Source organism: Hypanus sabinus, chromosome 24, assembly GCF_030144855.1.
Source record: "Hypanus sabinus isolate sHypSab1 chromosome 24, sHypSab1.hap1, whole genome shotgun sequence".
NCBI classification, from domain to species: domain Eukaryota; kingdom Metazoa; phylum Chordata; class Chondrichthyes; order Myliobatiformes; family Dasyatidae; genus Hypanus; species Hypanus sabinus.
Genome location: NC_082729.1, coordinates 3,519,317 through 3,539,166, shown reverse-complemented (window position 1 = coordinate 3,539,166; position 19,850 = coordinate 3,519,317). Strand labels below are relative to the sequence as shown.

At 41.8% G+C, this 19,850-nt stretch overlaps 1 protein-coding gene across 7 annotated transcripts in view; it reads right to left on the bottom strand.

The window, feature by feature from the left end:
- Positions 1–19,850, bottom strand: part of ahdc1 (AT hook, DNA binding motif, containing 1) — a 281,558-nt gene that overhangs the window by 40,746 nt on the left and 220,962 nt on the right. For 4 of the 7 annotated variants that reach the window (XR_009507754.1, XM_059949179.1, XM_059949177.1 and 1 more), the window contains 2 exons: positions 18,334–18,434; positions 614–652 (listed from right to left, as the gene is read on the bottom strand). The gene's annotated coding sequence lies outside the window, so the exon portion shown is untranslated. The remainder of the gene's footprint in view (positions 1–613; positions 653–18,333; positions 18,435–19,850) is intronic. The other 3 variants (XM_059949182.1, XM_059949180.1, XM_059949181.1) reach the window with 1 other exon arrangement.

Here is a 19,850-nt window from a genome sequence, read left to right as displayed (position 1 = left end):
GCTTGTTTTCCTTAAAAAAATGAATTCCTCCTTCACACGAAGTATCGCTCGTTCTCAGACGAACAACTTCTCCACTGTCTCTCTGCGCAACCCTAATCAGCTACTCCCACCTTTCCCTATCCGAAGTGAAATTGCATTTTGGTTTCAAATGCTTCTCATCAATGTCAGCATTGATTTCAGAATCACTGAAATGGCAAATCAAATAAACTCACTCAAATCAAACTAACACTGTTTAATAATCAGGTTAACTTATGAAAAATTTTCATTAGCAAGGTCGATACGAAGTATTGAGAGTTGAGTACTTGGAAGCTAGTATACTGTATGAAATCTTTCTTGTTGAATTGGAAATTATTTTAAAGATACTCCTAGGAATCAAGTAACTTAAAATGAAAGAAAATAGCATAAATTGTTTTTGTATCATAACTTGCCAATTTTTTTACGTTTTGTATGGAGGTTCAATTTGTAATTTAAAGTCGTTAAACATATTACAATCAAAGAGCGTCAATTTATTTAACAATGTTAAGAAACAACACCACCCCCCACCCCCAAATGTGGCACTGGGAAATTAACATTGACTCAAAAGACTTGTATAGAAAAATGGGAATACCCTTACCTTTAATTGTGACATTGCTCCTCTGTCTTCAGTACATTCCTAGGAATGAAAAATAACATTATGGACAGCGTTAATACGTAAATAGTTTTAAAATTACATAAAGATACACAGATCAAAATGCAGATTAACTGCATTGGACTTTGGATCAACTGCATTAGGGTAAAAGACACTAGAATAGGAGATAGTGAGTCAAGCAGCATCTACGGGGGAGAAACACTGCATAAGGATTTCGATTAGATTTCCCTGTTGGAAACCACTATTCGATGAGTTAATGTACAACTAAAGTTGTAGTTGTATCATTTGTACTTTTACTAAAGTCATAGTTTAATCATAATTTGTACTTTATTAACAAACTCATGTATTTTCACTCACACTCCTGCGATATTCACTCCTCTCTCCATGGCGCTGAGGCTGTGGTTCATGTCCGTGAGCTTCGTGGCAATCTGCCCCGCAATAATGATGAACTGAGACCGAGGTTTTGGGCCTATTCCGAGCTGTTCCAGGGATTCGGAACTAAGGACTCAGTTTGGTTTGGAACGCTGTTGCTCACTTTTATTGTTTGCATGATTTGTGTTTTTTTTCTTTTTCTCTATGTATTGGGTGTTGGTCTATATTTTTTAAAATTGGTATTCTCGGATTTCTTGTTTAGTGGCCGTCTGTAAGCAGACAAATCTCAAGGTTGTATAATTTATACATACCTTGATAATAAATGTTCTTTGAATCTTTGTATTTTTCACAGTATGTGGTGGTTCATCCCCACTCACTGGCAGAAAGCGGTATAGCAGTTAAACTGAGTTTATCTTTCTCATTTTTCATTGGCTAAGTATCAGCACATTACCCACGTGAGGTGTAATTGTGCAACCAGTGATTGGTTTAGTTTATCTAAGGAATTTCTCTTATCTTGTTTATAAAAGTGCTTGATTTTTGAAAAGTGCTGTCAATTCTCCTTGTCACCTTTGCTTCTTAGCTCTCTACGTAGTTTCAAATGTTTGCTTGTACTTTAAGATAAATGATCATTAATAATTAAGACTGCTCGCCCTTCTTGACTCCTGGAAGAACCCAAAGGATCAGAAAATAAACAAAGATCCAACCATTTGGTGCCCAAACACGAGACAATTACTTGAAGATAAACCGGACAAAGAAAGGAAGTTTTAAGAGTGCAGCTGTGAGGTAAGACAATTCCTAGGGATGAAAAGTAACACATATGAAGGACCGCTTTAATACATAAATAGTTTAAAATCTCATAAAGATGCACAAATCAGAATGCAGATTTAACTGTATTGGACTTCTGCATTAACTACATCAGGGTGACAGACACTAGAACTAGTGGAATTCAGTGAGTTGGGCAGTATCTACAGGGGACTACCAATGCTTTACACTGCCACTACATACACTTCACTTTATTGTCATACTATCAGTCTGTCCCTGCAAGCGCCCCAAGTGCTACACCTGCTCATACACCTCCTCCCTCACCTCCGCTCAGGGCCCCAAACAGTCCTTCCAGGTGAGGCAACACTTCACCTGCGAATCTGCTGGGGTCATTTATGGTGTCCAGTGCTACCAATGTGGCGTCCTCTACATTGGTGAGACCCGTCGTAAAATGGGGGCCACTTCATCCAAGCAACTCCACTCCATTTGCCAAATGCAAAACTTACTGATGGCCAAACATTTTTAATTCCCATTCTAACATGTCAGTCCATGGCTTCCTCTTATGCCAAGATGAGGCCACCCTTAGGGTAGGAAATCTTCTATTCCCTACCTCTTCTCCTCACCTTCCTATCACCTCTTCCTGGGTCCCTTCCTCCTTCTCCTTTTCCTATAGTCCACTCTCCTGTCCTATCAGATTTCTTCCTTTCCACCCCTTGACCTTTCCCACCAACCTGGCTTCACCTATCAGCTTCCAGCTATCTTCCCCCTTCCTTCCCTTCCACCATTTTATTCTAGCATCTTCCCTCTTCCTTTCCACTCCTGAAGAAGGGTCTTGGCCTGACTGTTTATTCATTTTAATAGATGCTACCTGACCTGCTCAGTTCCTCCACTGTGAGTTACTTGTACACTGTGTTTTATAAGAATACTCTTATGTTCATATTTATTGTGGGTTTTTTTTAATGGTTTTTGTGTTTTTTTATGCAGCATCAGAGCCAGAGTTACAATCATTTCCTTCTCCTTTATAGGCATGTACTAAAGAAGGACAACAAACGATCTTGAATCTATATCCCCATATCCAACATCTACAGTCTCTGGAGTCTCCATCAAAGGCAACGGGACAGAGATTCAACATTAAATCATTGCGCTAAGAATGTGTTAGATTCCATTATGAAAATTCAGCTCATTAAAGTCAACAGAACCCAATGACTTAGATTGAGGCAGACGATGTAAATGAGTCTGTTGCCGGGTCTGGAGGACCTGAGTTACATGGAAAGATTGAGTAGGTTCGGACTTTATTCCTTGGAATGTAGAAGGTTGAGAGGAGATTTGATAGACATAAACAAAATTATGAGGGGTATACATAGGGTAAATGCAAACAGGCTTTTTTACACTGAGCAACACACGCAAAATGCCGGAGGAACTCAGCAGGCCAGGCTGCATCTTTGGAAAGGAATACAGTCGACGCTTCGGGCCCATATGTATTGATGATGGGACTCAGCTTGAAATGTGAACTATATGGGCTGAAGTGACTGTTTCTGTGCTGTATTTTCCTATGACTAAGACTATTGAGAGTCCATTCTGATTTCAGAAGAGGTCCGTGCACCAGAGATGCTACGGGTCTAAATTTCAGAAATGAAGAGAAACACTGCTGCGTAATCCCTGGAGAGCATGGCTTGGTCATTGAGTCATAGAGCACTACAGTACAGAAACAGGCCCTTTGGCTCATCTAAATCATTCCAACTAATATTCTGCCTAATTGTATCAACCTGAACCAAGAACATAGCCCACCATACCTCTTTCGTCCACACAAAATGCTGGAGGAACTCAGCGAGCCAGGTAGCATCTATGGAAAAAAGTACAGTCGACGTTTTGGGCCAAGACTGTTCATCAAGACGTCTTGTCCTGAAATGTTGACTGTACTTTTTTCCATAGATACTGCCTGACCTGCTGAGTTCCTCCAGCATTTTGTATGTGTTGCTTGGATTTCCAGCATCTGCAGATTTTCTCCTGTCTGTGATTGGACCTCTTCCATCCATGTACCAGTCCAAACTTCCCTTAAATGTTGAAACTGAACCCGCATCCGACACTTTCACTGCCTGCTCATTCCACATTCTCACCATCCTTATGTTTCCCTTAAACATTTCACCTTTAATCCTCAACCTATGACCTCTAGTTCTAGTCTCACCGAACCTCAGTGGAAAAAGTCTGCTTGCATTTACTCTATCTATAACCCTCATAGTTTTGAATACTTGTATCAAATCTCCCCTCAATCGTATATGCTTCAAGCAGCTAAGTCCTAACCTATTCAACTTTTCCTTACAACTCCCATCTTGTAAATTTTCTTTGTACTCTTTCAAAACCTGTTATGATAAGTCTGAGCACTGAGTGTGTGGTTGAAAAATAATATGCAGTAGTTCTCCACATATAGATTTAGACCATAAAACAAAGGAGCAGAATTAGGCCACTCAGCCCATCGGGTCTGCTCTGCCATCCATCATAGCTGATTTATTTGCCCTCTCAACCCCATTCTTTGCTTGCTTTGATGCTCTGTCTAATCAGGAGCCTATCAATCTCTACTTTAAATATATCCAGTGACTTGGCCTCCATAGCTGTCTATGATAATGAATTTTACAAATTCATTATCCTCTGGGTAAAGAAATATTTCATCTCTGTTCTAAAGGAACATCCTGAAGGAACTGGGAGGATTCTTAGGCCATCATCATTATGTGCTGTGTCGTATGACAAAGGAAATCATGGCCTTCATGACCATGATAGTTCAAATTTTGTCATTTTCTTCTTCTGGGTAGTGTCTTTACACGACAGGTAACCCCAGCCATTATCAATATTGTTCAGAGATTGTCTGCTTGGCATCAGTGGTCACATCACCAGGTCTTATGATATGCACCAGCTGCTCCCATGACTTCATGTGACATGATTTGGGGGGGGGGGGGGGGCTACACCTTGCCCAAGAGTGACCTGCAAGCTGGTGGAGAGAAAAAGCACCCTACACCTCCTTTAGTAGAGACGTATCTCCACCCTGCCACTTTTTTTAGATAAGGGTCACAAAACTGCTCACAATATTCCAAGTGTTGTCTGACCAATGCCTTATAAAGCCTCTGCATTACATCCTTACTTTTACATTCCAGGAAATAAGGCTGTTGGTGTGAGTGTGATTCCCACTGCTGGTCTGAATCTACCTGGAATGATAAGGAGATCCAAGCTCTGGAGATTAGGGAATAACAGCTCCTAATCACTGACCTAAGGCAATAAGATATGGAGAGGATATTGGACTTGGCCAGAGACATGATTGGGTGGTTAAGAAGGCATATTATGTGTTGGTCTTCATTAGTGGAATTCAAGAGCCACAGGGTAATAGTGTGGCTCTTTAAAACCCTGGTTAGACCACAGCTGGAGTGTTGTGTTGAGTTCTGGCTGGCTCAATGTAGGAAGGATTTAGAAGCTTTACGGCCAACCTTTTTTTAATGTCAGAGACCAATACCGTTGTGCAAGGGGTGTGTGGACCCCAGGATGGGAACTATTGCTTTAGAGAGAGTGCAGAGGAGATTTACCAGGATCAGACAGTGTGCCTTATGAGCATAGGCTGAACAAGCTAGTGCTTTTCTCTTTGAAGAGGAGGAACAGCTCTAGGAACCTATTGTCCAGGGCTGTATTTAAAATTTAGTCTCCGATCCACGTTCAGGTCGAAAGATTGGTTGTTGAAGTTAACATTTTGCTATACACCCTTTTAACTTTTAACATTGTAAATCAGTGAGTTGTTGGTTATGTTTCTCCTCTCGCGGTGAAATGGAGACATCTCTTTCTCCCTTGTTAGTGAGAGAGAAAGCCTGTGGTATCTCGAATACTGGGTGAGTCTTTGGGAAACTGCAAATCTGTGTCTTTGCTGAAGCTTTGCTGCACGTTTGAGTGCTCAGTGGGGGGTTCCATTGCTTTTTTTTGCTGGTGGGGGAGGGGTATCGGTGCTTGCTGCCACTTACGCTCGGGAGGGGGGAGCTGGGGGGGCTTTGGGGTTCTAACATTTAACTGTCATTCATTCTTTGGGGGCACTCCTCTGTTGCGAAGAAAAAGTATTTCAGGATGTATATAGTTTACATTTCTCTGACATCGAAACCTTTGATACACCCTAACTCCATAATATGTCCTAGCACTGCCTGGATTAGAGAGCTTGTTTTGAGGATAGGTTGAACGAGTTAGGGCTTTTCTCTTAGAAGAGGAGGAGAGGTGATTTGATAAGAGGAGTAAAGAAGTTAAGAAGCATAAATCGAGTGGATAGCCAAAGACTTTTTCCTAGGGTGGAAATGGTTAAAACCAGAGGGCTTAATTTTAAGGAGACCGGAAGTGAATGTGTGCAATGTCTACCGGGGTTGGTGGTACAGATGGATCCGTTGGGGTGCTAAGTACAAAATGGATGATAGATAAATATATATTTGAGGGAAGGGTTAGATTGATCTTAGTAGATAAAAGGTCAGCACAACAGCATGGGCCAAAGGGTCTGTACTGTGTTCTATGTTCTATGAAACTGAATGATTCACTAGGGGCTGGGAAAAGAGCTAGGGAATGGTATTGAAGGAGCCCATGGGATTGATGGGACTGGGGATGGGATTAACTGGATTGTTTTTCTTGAAGTCAGCATGACCTCAGAGCTGGACAATCCTGACTTTTGACCTGACTTGAAGGAAGTGGTTAAGGTTATCTGAGAGGCTATAATGATAAAAGTGAAAAAAAAATACTCCTTTGAACTATTTGGAACCTATTGAATGTTAAAAGGCCTTGACAGAGTGGATGTGGAGAGGATGTTTCCTATGGTGGGGGAGCCTCAGACCAGAGGACACAGCCTCAGAATAGAGGGGCATCTTTTTAGATTGGAGTTGAGGAGGCATCTCTTCAGCCAGAGAGTGGTGAATTGTGGAATTTGTTGACGTAGATGGTTGTGGAGGCCAAGTGATTGGTTATATTTAAGACAGAGGTTGATAGGTTCTTGATTGGTCAAGGCATGAAGGGATACGGGAGAAGGCAGGATTTGGGACTGAGAGGGAAAATGGATTGGCCATAATGGGCCCAGTGGCCCAATTCTGCTCCTATATCTTATGGACTTAGGGAACCTATTGGGTCCTATTCTGGCCCAACTAGGTCTTCTACCCATGTTAACTAGAAGTATGAAGAGTGTTTGATGGCTCTGGGCATGTACTCACTGGAGCTTAGAAGAATGGCGGGGGGGGGGGGGAAGATTCTCATTGAAACCTATTGAATACTGAAAGACCTAGCTAGAGTAGATGTGGAACAGATGTCTCCTATAGCTGGGGAGTCTAGGACCCGAGGGGACAGCAATTAAGTATCTATCAACCTCTGCTTTAAATACACCCAATGACCTGGCCTCCACAGCCACCTGTGACCATGAATTCCACAGACCCATCACCCTCTGACTTAAGAAACTCCTCTTCATTTCTAAATGGATATCTCTCTATTCTGAGGCTGTGCCCTCTGGTCCTAGACTCTCCCACCTTAGGAAACATCCTCCCCTCGCTTACTCTATCTAGGCCAGCGGCTCCCAATCATTTTTGTTCCATGGACCAATACTATTACGCGAGGGATCCATAGACCTCAGGTTGGGAACCCCTGATCTAAGCCTTCAAATGTAACTTAAGAATGATTTTCAAAGCCAAACACCTTGGCACATCGGTCTCCCCACATGCATCACTTTGTGCAATGATATCCACAAATCACAATTGGAGGCTTCACAGCATTAAAATTGTTATTAATATTCTGTTTTGAGAAGTGCAGTTATTGTGATTGACAGAACATTGCAACTTTCAACTTGAAGCTTATTGTCATTCAACCAATGTCCTCCAGACCAAGGTGCACAATACAGTACATATAGATTACACATATAACACATCAAGTAATATTACCACAAATAAATTAACCAATAAAGTACATTGCAGAAGATTGACACTTAGCATAGTTTATTAGGTTATTTGTGGTGATATTTTGTTTTAAGTGCTGTGTGGGTGCACCATGGTCCAGAGAAACGTTGTTTCACTTGACCATGTCATATGTACAGTCAGATAACAATAAAATTGAACTTGAACACAGAGTCATGTAGTCACACAGGAAGGAACAGGCCCTTAGAATCAGAATGAGAATTAGGTTTACTATCACCAGCATATGTCACGAAATTTTTTAACTTTGTGGCAGCAGTACAATGTAAAATATGATAATATATAGGAAAAATGTGAATTGCAGTAATTATATATATATAATAGTTAAGTTAAATAAGTAGTGAAAAAATAGAAAAAATGTATTGAAGTAGTGTTCATGGGTTCAACATCCATTTGGAAATTGGGTAACAGAGGGGAAGAAGCAGTTCCTGAATTGTTGAGCGTGGGTCTTCAGACGTCTGCACCTCCTGATTGCCCAGTTGCTTTATGCCAACCAAGATGTCCATGTAGTACACCAATACCAGCACTTGGCCCATAACCTTCTCAACATTTCATATTCATATACCTGTCCAACTATCTTTTAACAATAGTTTTGTATTCGCCTCAGCCACTTCTCTAACAGCTCATTCCATACACCTATCACCTTTGTGTAAAAAAAAAGTTCAAATTCAAAGTAAATTTACTGGAGGAAGGATGGAGATGGGTGGGTTTGTAAGTTTGTGGATAATAACAAAATTGTTGGAGTTGTGGATAGTGTAGAAGACTGATACAGTGTGATATAGATCAGTTGTAGACATGGGCAGAGAAATAGCAGATGAAATTTAACCCAGATAAATGTGAGGTGCTGCACCTTGGTAGGGCAAATGCAAGGAGACAATACACTGTTAAGGGCAAGATCCTTAACAGGGCTGCTGAGCAGAGAGATCACCATGTGACTTTTCATCAGAACTGTTTTAATTCTTTCGGCTGAGGAGGAGGTATTAGCTCTTAGACTTTGCTCAATGGGATTTCTTGTCTGCGAAAATGAACATCGCCTTGCTTCAATGTCCTATCCAAAAACCCACAGCACGAGTTGTGTGGGATTTTCTGCACTGGATTATCAGCCTGAACTTCTTTCCTGAAATGTCTCTGGAATGGGACCTCAAGTCCCAGAAGACCAGGGGTTCTCAAACTATTTTTATGCCATGGACCGATAACATTAAGTAAGGCGTCTATTGGCACCAGGTTGGGAAACCCCGCAATAGAGACACTGGGTCAGTGCAGGGTGCTGGATTTGTTTTTTTTATAAACAAAAAATTTATTTATAATCTTTCAAGAATCATAAGACACAGGAGCAGAATTAGGCCATCTGGCCCAATGAGTCTGCTCCATTATTCAATCATGGCTGATCCTTTATCTCTATCTCCTCCTCAACCCCAGTTCCTTGCATTCTCCCTGTAACCTTTGATGCCATCTCCAATCAAGAACCTATCAATCTCTGCCTTAAATAGACACAACGACCTGGCCCCCACAGCTGCGTGTGGCAACAAATTCCACAAATTCACCGGGCTAAATAAATTTCTCCACATCTCTGTTTTAAATGGACACCCCTCTATCCTGAGGCTGTGCCCTCTTGTCCTAGATTCCCCCACCACTGGAAACATCCTTTCTACATCTACTTTGTCTAGGCCTTTCAACATTCGAAAGGTTTCAATGAGATCCCCCCTCATCCTTCTGAATTCCAGTGAGTACAGACCCAGAGCCATCAAAACATTCCTTGTATATGGAGTATATGGTATATGGAGGAATTTAAGGTGGGGAGTTATATGGGAGGCAGGGTTTGAGGGTTGGCACAACATTGTGGGCCAAAGGGCCTGTAATGTGCCGTACTATTCTATGTTCTATGTATGATAACCCTTTTATTCCTGGAATCATCCTTGTGAATCTCCTCTGGACCCTCTCCAATGCCAGCACATCTTTTCTAAGATAAGGGACCCAAAACTGTTCACAATATTCAAAGTGAGGTCTCACCAGTGCCTTATAAAACCTCAGCAATGCATCCTTGCTCTTGTATTCCAGACCTCTTGAAATGAATGCTAATATGGTATTTGCCTTCCTCACCACCGACTCAACCTGCAAGTTAACCTTCAGGGTGTTCTGCACAAGGACTCCCAAGTCCCTCCGCATCTCAGATTCCTGGATTTTCTCCCTACTTAAAAAACAGTCCGCACATTTACCTCTACTACCAACGTGGATGACCATGCATTTTCCAACATTGTATTTCATTTGCCACTTTATTACCCATTCTCCTAATCTGTCTACATCCTTCTGAATCCTACCTGTTTCCTCAACACTACCTGCCCCTCCACCAATCTTTGTATCATCTGCAAACTTGGCAACAGAACCATCTATTCCATCATCTAAAGATGTCCTTTGGTCTGCCTAGGATTTTCCCTGAAGGAAACCATGCTGGCTTTGTACTATCTTGTCCTGTGTCACCAAGCACTCCATCACTAGATCCTAGAATGGTTCTGGAGGGCTGGAAAATTGCAAATGTCACTCCTCTCTTTAAAAAGGGATGGGGGGGGGGGGAGAGACAGGAAATTATAGGCCAGTTAGCCTGACTTCAGAAATTGGCTATGGATGCCAAATCATTTGGTTATTTAGAACAGAGATTGATAGGTTCTTGATTAGTAAGGTGTTAAAGGTTACGGGGAGAAGGCAGAGAGTAGGGTGGAGAGGGATCATAAATCAGCCATGATTGAATGATGAATACCTTTAATGGGCTGAATAGCCTAATTGTGTTCCTATCTTGTATGGTATTTATATCTGAAAATTTTACAAGAATAAATGCAAAATGCCTTTTCATTCTTACATGTATTTACCGACTGATTGATTAATTGATTGAGATGCAGTAAGGAATAGGACCTTCCTGCACTTCATGCTATGTTCTCCAGCAATCTCCCAATTTAACTCTAGCCTAATCCCAGGACAATTTACAATGACCATTTCACCCATCAACAGTACATCTTAGGACTGTGGGAAGAAACTGGAGCATCTGGAGGAAACCTACAGGCAGCAGCAGGAATTGAACTCGATTCGCCTGTACTATAAAGCACTGTGCTTATCTACTACACTACATTTAGAGTCAATGCTTTCAATAGTGTTCTAGTACATTCCATAACCATAGGACAGTTGCCACTCATGAGGTCCCCTGGGGTGGGTCACTATTACAATAGTTGAGGGGCTCCCTCACCCAACCCAGCCCCTCCCCCTCCAGTAGAAGAACCCATCACTGTGGTCCTCCCCCACCTGGCTGTACCGACCTCAGCACATCCTCCTGCAGCCTGGAACGTACCGTTCGGCAGCATTCCTCCATGTGCCGGCAGACCAAAGGACATCTTTCAATGGCTCTTGATACCAGTCTCGGTGTGTGTCCTGGGAACAGCCCGTAGGTCAGAGAACCCTCTGTCACACTGCTGCTCAGGGTGAACCGTGACAAACCCTCTTCCCTCTTCGCAAACTCTCAGTCCACAAGGAGGTGAGCTGCTATCTCACAAAGTAGTATGGCACCGTCCAGCTGACTGGAACGGTGCCCGGCACCGGACCAAACCCATCCTTTGCAACACCAGGGACAGATAAAACCTCTGAACATGGTGGTACTTGGTGCCCACGTTGTTTGGCTCCATACCCAGCCTTATTCAGCCACACCTGATGGTGCTCATCAGGGTGAGGATGACATTACCTTTTGAGACGTTAGACTGATTTTTAAAAAATGAATGATATATTTTCAGAATAATTAAATATCGTACAGAGTCGAGGTAGCATGATTACATGAAACCTGCACAACTTACAGCAGTTTCATTTTCCTTATAAGAGTACATCTAAAGTTTTTAGAAAAAAGGGAATGTGATTGGCAGAAAAGATCAAAGTAGATTGAGAACATGATGAAGTCTTTTAAGGAGGCAAATAAAAGAGCTGGAAACACTGTGAGAGTCACTGAAAAATAATACTGGATAATATTATGATAGAGTTGTAAGGAACTGCCTATCACAGTTATACAACAGCAATATTGACAGATACATCACTGTCTTTATTGATTATTATTGCCAGGACTTGAGGACCTGAGTTATAGGGAAAAGTTGCATTGGTTTGGACTTTCTTCACTTGTGTAGGAAAATGAGGGATAGAGGAATTCTAAATTATGAGGGCTGTAGATAGGATAAATGCAAGCAGGTTTTTTGCACCGAGGCTGGGTGAGTTTAGAACTGGAGGTCATAGGTTAAAAGGGTGAAAAGTGAAATGTTTAAGGGAACATCAGGAGGTGAAAGTATGGAACAAATTGCTATTAGGGGTGGTGGTTGCAGGTTCAATTTCAACATCAAAGAGATATTTAGGCAGGTACAGTTTTGTGCAATACACATAGGGTGCCTAAGACTTTTGCACAGTACTATTGTAATTTTATGTACTGCACTGTACTGCTGCCGCAAAAAAAAAAATCAAATTTCATGACATTTGTGAGTGTTGATAAACCTGATTCTGATATGGGTCTCTCTTGTGGACTGAGAGTGGGAACGGGGCAGGGAGAGGAGAATCATGGTTGAGAAAAGGGGAAGGGAGAGGGGAGGGAGTGGGAAACACAAGAGAGACATTCTGTAATGTTCAATAAACCAAATGTTTAGAATCAAGCAACCTTGTCTGGTGTGACGGGTTGTGGTGTTATGTGTAAAAATCCCAGAAGATCAGCAGTTTCTGAAACACTCAAACTGCCCCATCTGACACTAACAGTCAATCCCACCTAGATCCCATTTCTTCCCCATTCTGATGTTTGATCTGAAGAACAACTGAACTTCTTGACCCTGTCTGCATGCTTTTATGCATTGAGTTGCTGCCACATGATTGGCTGATAAGATATTTGCATTAACAAGCAGGTGTTTAGGTGTACCTAATAAAGTGGCCATTGAAGAGTCAGTCAGTGAAAATAAGCCTGATTCTGAATCTAATTCTTCTAAATAGATTTAAATATCTCTCCAAACTTCTGTGGATCAACAGTGGAACAACTGGATGCTGAAATGATGGTTGCCATGGTTATACTGAGCCTTTCCAGACTGCAACCTTGGCAGAAGCATTGTCATCTTGTTTTAACAGTTGGTTGACCTCTGTCAGAGACATAAAATGCTGGGGAAGTCAAGGACAACTGAAGTCTAGCAATGAATGAAGTGGATGAAACTGCCTCAAAGAATCAACAAATGTCTGAATTCTAGTCATTACCAAGTGTGCGTTGGAGGGGCTTACTGGAAAAAGATCGAGATGAGCTGATATTGGTATTGTGTCAAAAAGCAGCCTTTAAAATCTAAACACAAGAGATTCTGCAGATACACAAAACAGTCTGTACATGCTGGAAATCCAGAACCACACACACAACATGCTGGAGGAACTTGGCAGGCCAGTCAGCATCTATGGGACAAAGTAAAGAGTTGAAGTTTCGGGCTAAGTCCCTTCATCAGGACTGGAAAGTAAGGGGAAAATTCAGAAGGCTACAGATGCTGGAAATCCAGAGCAACACACACACACACACACACACACACACACACACACACACACACACACAACACCGGAGGTACTCTGAAGGCCAAGCAGCACCTATGGAAAAGAATAAACAGTCGGCATTTCATCAAGACCCACAAAGAGCCCCAGCCAGAACTGTCGACTCTTTATTCCTTTCTATAGATGCTGCCTGACCTGCTGAGTTCCTCCAATGATTTTTGTGTGTTGCTCTGATCTGTTGCCCTGGCGGTCATTCTTGTCTCTCCAATTAGCATCAATGTGTTTATTTTTTGTTCACTGATTTGAAGCAGGACAGCTTCACCTCAAAGTCAGTTTTCATTGTCCAATGCTAAATGCCTTTGGGAAGTGGGGAATGAGTTTGTACCACGGACCTTTGCAGTACTTCTAGTGAAGGAGCTTCCCTCTCAAGTGCTGTTGGGAAGGCACCATGTGCTGATTTTATTTATTTACTGAGCTACAGTGGAAAAGGCCCTTCTGGCCCTTGGAGCTGTACTGCCCAGCCCCGATTTAACCCGTCTAATCAATGGACAATTTAAAATGATCAATTAACCTACTAACCAGTAAGTCTTTGGACTGTGGGAGGAGATCCACGTGGTCACAGGGAGAGTGTACAAACTCCACACAGGTGGGCACGGGAATTGAACATGGGTGTCTGGTACTGTAACCTCTACTCTACCCCATAATGATAGAACAGTGATATATTTCCAGGAATGGGAAAAGTCAAAGTCAAAGGAAATTTATCATCAAAGTACGTTAAAGTCACCACATACTATGTTGAGATTCATTTTCTTGCAGATCTTTGTAGGAAAATAAAGAAATACAATGGAGTTTATTGAAAAACTGACAAACAACTAATGTGCAAAAGATGACAAATTGTATGTGTGAAAATAAAACTATAAGATATGGGAGCAAAATTAGGCCATTTGGCCCATCGAGTTCGCTCCACCATTTCATTATGGCTGATCCATTATCCCTCTCAGCCCCAATCTCCTGCCTTCTCCCCGTATCCCTTTATAGATATACAAACACAGTACTATGCAAAGGTCTTAAGCACCCTAGATTTTTGATATGATTTCAGATACCCTGATCTCAAAATCATCAAAGCTGTCTGGGATTATCTGGAGAGGAAGAAGCAAGCAAGACAGCCCACGTCTGCAGAAGCTCTGGGGCAAGTTCTCCAAGGTGCTTAGTGCAACCTACCAGCCGATTTTCTGATAAAACTACATGACAGTTTTTCTTATAAAACTATACCTAAGAGGACTGATGCAGTTTTAAAGGTGGTCACACCAAATATTGATTTGATCTTTTTTACTGTATACTGTTCTATATAGTAAATGACAGAATACTCAGAATCTTCAGGAATATACAAGTACAACCAAGTCTGGTGTGGCCAAATTATTTAAAAAAAATTAAAACTAAAAGAGAATGCAACTTTTGCTGGGGAGGAGGAGGTTAAATTTGCTCTCGATGAACTGACAACTCTGTTCAAAGATAATTTAAAGGGTTTCTCTCTGCCATTGGGTATCAAGGAAGTCAATGACATTAAATTTTAAAAATTCAAGATTCAAGACTGTTTAATGTCATTTCTTATGCATAAGTGTAAAGGAGAACAAAATAATTCTTACTCTGGATCTGATGCAGCTCAAGATAAAGCACAATAAGATAATGAACCAATAAAAAAAATCACAATAAATAAAAATACATAAGATAGCTTATATACATAGATTGATTTATGCCGGTAATGTGCCACTAGGCATTACACATTACGTACAAGAGTGTCTGTACATAAGGTGACTCCGACAGTAAATGATAAAGTAGTGGTGGTTGGGGGGATTACTGGGTGGAGGTGTTGGTCAGCCTTACTGCTTGGGGAAAGTAACTGTTTTTCAGTCCGGTGGTCGTTGCGTGGGCGCTATGTAGCCTCCTCCCTGATGAGAGTGAGACTAACAGTCTACGAGCAGAGAATTGCCAAATGACCCAAGAGCTGGATTTCAAAGTTCAAATAACCTTTCAATTATCTTCACTATTTAGGCTTAAAAGAATTCATTCCGCATGGAAAACATTCAGCTGCCGCTCCCTTACATCAAATGCCTTTTTTTTAACTTTTCTACGAATTCCATAAACGGCTTAAAACGTGTAATTAGATTGACGGCGCTAATCTATTGTGGTAACTGATCGCATATCCCTCAAGGATCAAAGCTGAATCTTTGGAGCACCCAACGGCCAAGTTTCCTAAACAGTGACCCGTCCTTGTCTCCGGGTACGATCATCAGCTATAATTTTTTTTTAACTGACTGCAGCAACGAACCGCAGCTTCGGAGCTCCCAGTCGCCTAATTACTGTTCACACGACGGAGAGAAAGGCGCGCATACAAAGATCTGTCATCCAAAGGGTTAACGAAGTGACTCAGAAACAGATCAAGTCTACATTTTCAAGTCTCTCGTGGAGATGAAGAACCTAACTTCCATGCAGAAAAAAAAAATCACCCCTCTACTCAGACAAAGGTTTTTTTCTGACGTACAGCAAAACCAATTCTTTAAAAAAATATATATTCCAGGATAAATATACTATACACACCAGCGTATAATGCAACCGTGCTCGGATAACCGTTGAATGAAGCAAATTTCAAGGTGTTACTCACCTTTTTTCACAGATTATTACACAGAAAAGCTGCAGGGTAAAATTCTAGCAGGACACGGTGGCAGGTTTCAGTCGGGAGAAGGAATTGCTCAGCCCACAGCTGCAACTATTTTGCTTTCCCTCCTGATCTAACCATTTATCGAAGGGTTTATGTAATTTCGCGCTGCCCTCTTGTATGCTGTGGGTGCCTCTTATGTAAGTCTTGTCACTACACATTGCAGACATTTTCACAGAATGCAGGGCCGACTTCATTTGCAATTACCTTCTCCCAATCTGTCTGCTTTGCGAGTACGAAAAAAAACCCCTGCTTTGCAACATTCCGAGACACGGAGCCAGGATCGTCGCTGTACAGAGATCGGTGCAGTCGCGCTAGAGGCAGATCACAAACTCTCTGCATCTTCCACAGCAGCTGATGGACACTTCCGCGATTATCATTTCTTTACAAATGACACGCCGGTGAGCAGAGAAGTCTAGTAGTTTTTTTTTTGCAGGGAGCAATTTTTTACTGAGCTTGGAGATTAATTGGCAACTGCGTTTGTGAAAATATCCAATGCACCCATCCTCCAGGAGAAAGGGAACGAGGCAGAGATGTCCTCAAAAACAAAGGGAAATTGAAAGAAAATACACACACAGACTAACAGAGAGAGAGAAACTGACAACAGAGGGAGAGACACACACACTGACAGAGAGAGAGAAACTGACAACAGAGAGACACACACACAGACTGACAGAGAGAGAAACTGACAACAGAGAGACACACACAGACTGACAACAGAGACACACACACACTGACAACAGAGACACAGACACACAGAGAGACACACACACACACAGACTGACAGAGAGAGAGAAACTGACAACAGAGGGAGAGACACACACACACACAGACTGACAGAGAGAGAAACTGACAAGAGAGACACACACACAAACTGACAACAGAGACAGACACACAGAGAGACACACACACACATAGACTGACAGAGAGAGCGAGACACACACACAAAACTGACAGACACACACACAGACTGACAACACAGAGATACACACATAAACCGACAATAGAGACACACACACAGACTGACAGAGAGCGCAAGACACACAGACACAGAACTGACAAACACACACAGACTGACAAGACACACCCACACACAGATTAACAACACAGCAGAGAGACACACACAAAATTGATAGACACACACACAGACTGACAACAGAGACACACAAACTGACAAAGAGACACACACAGACTACGAGACACACACACACACACAGACACAACAGACACAAACACACACACACACACACACACACACACACACATACACACACACACGTCAGAGAGAGAGACACACACACACACACAGACTGACAAGAGAGACAGACTGGTAACAGGCACACCCACAGACTAACAACAGAGAGAGAGAGGGAGTCAGACTGACAACAGGGAGAGGCACACAGAACACAGAGACTGACAACAGAGAGGTAGATGCACACTCACATGGGCTGACAGCAGAGAGACAGACAGATAAGGGACATACACACACACACACACACACACAGTAACACAGAGAGATACACATGCTGAGACTGCAAACACACACACACAGATAAACACTACAGACAAACACATACACATGCAGAGGACACCCAAACAGCACACATATACAAGGCACACACACACACACACACACAGACTGACTACACACACACACACACACAAAGAGACTGGCAACACACACACAAACAGCACACACATACAGACTGACAAGATGCACACAGACTGACAACACATGCACGCACACACGCACACACAGTTCGGCAGCACTCAGGCAGACAACACACAGTCTGACTGCACTCACACACAGACAGACTGACAACACATAGACAATACACACACACACAAAGACACAGACAGCATACACACATACAGACTGACAACACACACAGAGACACACAAATAGACACGTACAGACTGACAGCACACATACAGACACACAGACTGACAGCACACACACACAGAAAAACAGCACACGTACACATACAGACAATACAGACTGACAACACACAGATGGACAGCACACACACATTGAGACACAGTCAGACAGCACACACACACACACACACACACGCACGCACACACAGAGAAACAAACAAGCGAGCATGGCTTAAAAACTTGTGAAGAAAAGCATTAATTTAAAATCGTTCAGTGTGACACCCAGCACTGACTCACTCAACAAATGCAGAAAATCCATCGCTCATCCCAATGTCTCAGTGCCCAAATCTTTCTTTCCACTCCTGGCCCCTCACATTCTACCAGCACACTTTAAAAGATAGAATCCCTTGAGAGACACACTTCATAACAATGCAGTGATAATTAACTGGGTCAATTAACAAATATATTGTCTAAAAAAATCAAGATTACATTACCTTCAGCTTCAGTATAATTTGTTTTCTAAAAATGCCTCAAAAAGATGATCATGAAGCAGGAAGCCATCTGGCCCCAAAATGATGTGATATGAAGGAGAATTCTGCAAAGGAAAAAAAAGTATATCTAATACCTACACATACTGACAGTTGTTTGTGACTGTAGGTCATTGTAAAAAAAATCTTTTCTGTAAAACAGAATTAAATGACATATTCAGTCCCTTGCATAAACCACCGGCCCTTTACAAATATAAATTCTGTATGCCGTGTAAACAAATAAATTGCTCTGCAGTCGCTGACTTTTCAGCTGAAGTGTAACATTTAATGGTTGCTTCAGTTTGTACAAGTCGGGGAGATGGGAGAAAGGGGGAGGGAGGAAAAAGAGAGACAGGGAGACAGAAAGAGACTCTCTCTCTCTCTCTCCCCCTCTTGTACTTACACACATATTCACCCCTAAGTGTATATATATATATATATATATATATATATATATTTCACTTGTGGGATCTGTAGCCAGCACCAAAAAGACCGTACAATTAAGTTTGCACCATCATTCTCTCCTCTCCTCCTCCCTCCCACCCACTCCTGAATTTCTGAGAGGTACAACGTGCTTTTAATTTAAGACTCCGAACACTGCCAGCATCACAATGTTCCTGTGACTGTCCTCAGAACACAGACATTAAAATGCACAACGGTGAAAGCAGACCACACAAATGTACTGCGTGGTCAGCCAATGCATACCACACTCCCCCATCTAACCGTTCCTCCGTCTTAAACACGAAAACCTGGGAGGAGGGTGCTGAGGAGATGCTGACAGGGTTTTTTTTTGGATTGAATGCCTTCTAAATAAGAAATAATTGACAATTTGGAATAAAACATTTATTAATAACCAAGAATAGAGTTATTTAAAAACTAGACACTGGTTTAGTTGATGTTTGCCAGGGGCAAGCTATCACTCTGCATATCCAGAAACACAAATATCATAGTCCTTGTCCGGAGGAAAAGAGTTACACAATTCATTTGTGTAGTCAATTCCTGGAAGAACCTCCAAATTTAAAACAGGTAGAACAAGAATGGATGTAGGCAAGACAGTTGCATTTAATTATTTGTTTATCAATGACTCATTTAACACTGTAGGCTCTTAAAGGAGACGTCTGCCTATGAAGAGTTGCAAAATTGCAATCCAAACATCATGTCTTTCAAACATCGGCAAAACCTCAAGATGAAAAATACACCAATCCTTTTCATTGGCACACTCAAGAAATTCGAAGTTTGAACTTCATATATGTCACTATATACAACCCTGAGACTCATTTTCTTGTAGGCATACTCAACAAATCCATAATAAAATAATAACCATAACAGAATCAATGGCAGTCCTCACCGACTTGGGCATTCAACCAACGTGCAAAAGACAACAAACTGTGCAAATACAAAAAGGAAGAAACAATATTAACAAATAAATAAGCAACAAATATCAAGAGTCCTTGGAAGTGAGTCCATAGGTCATGGGAACATTT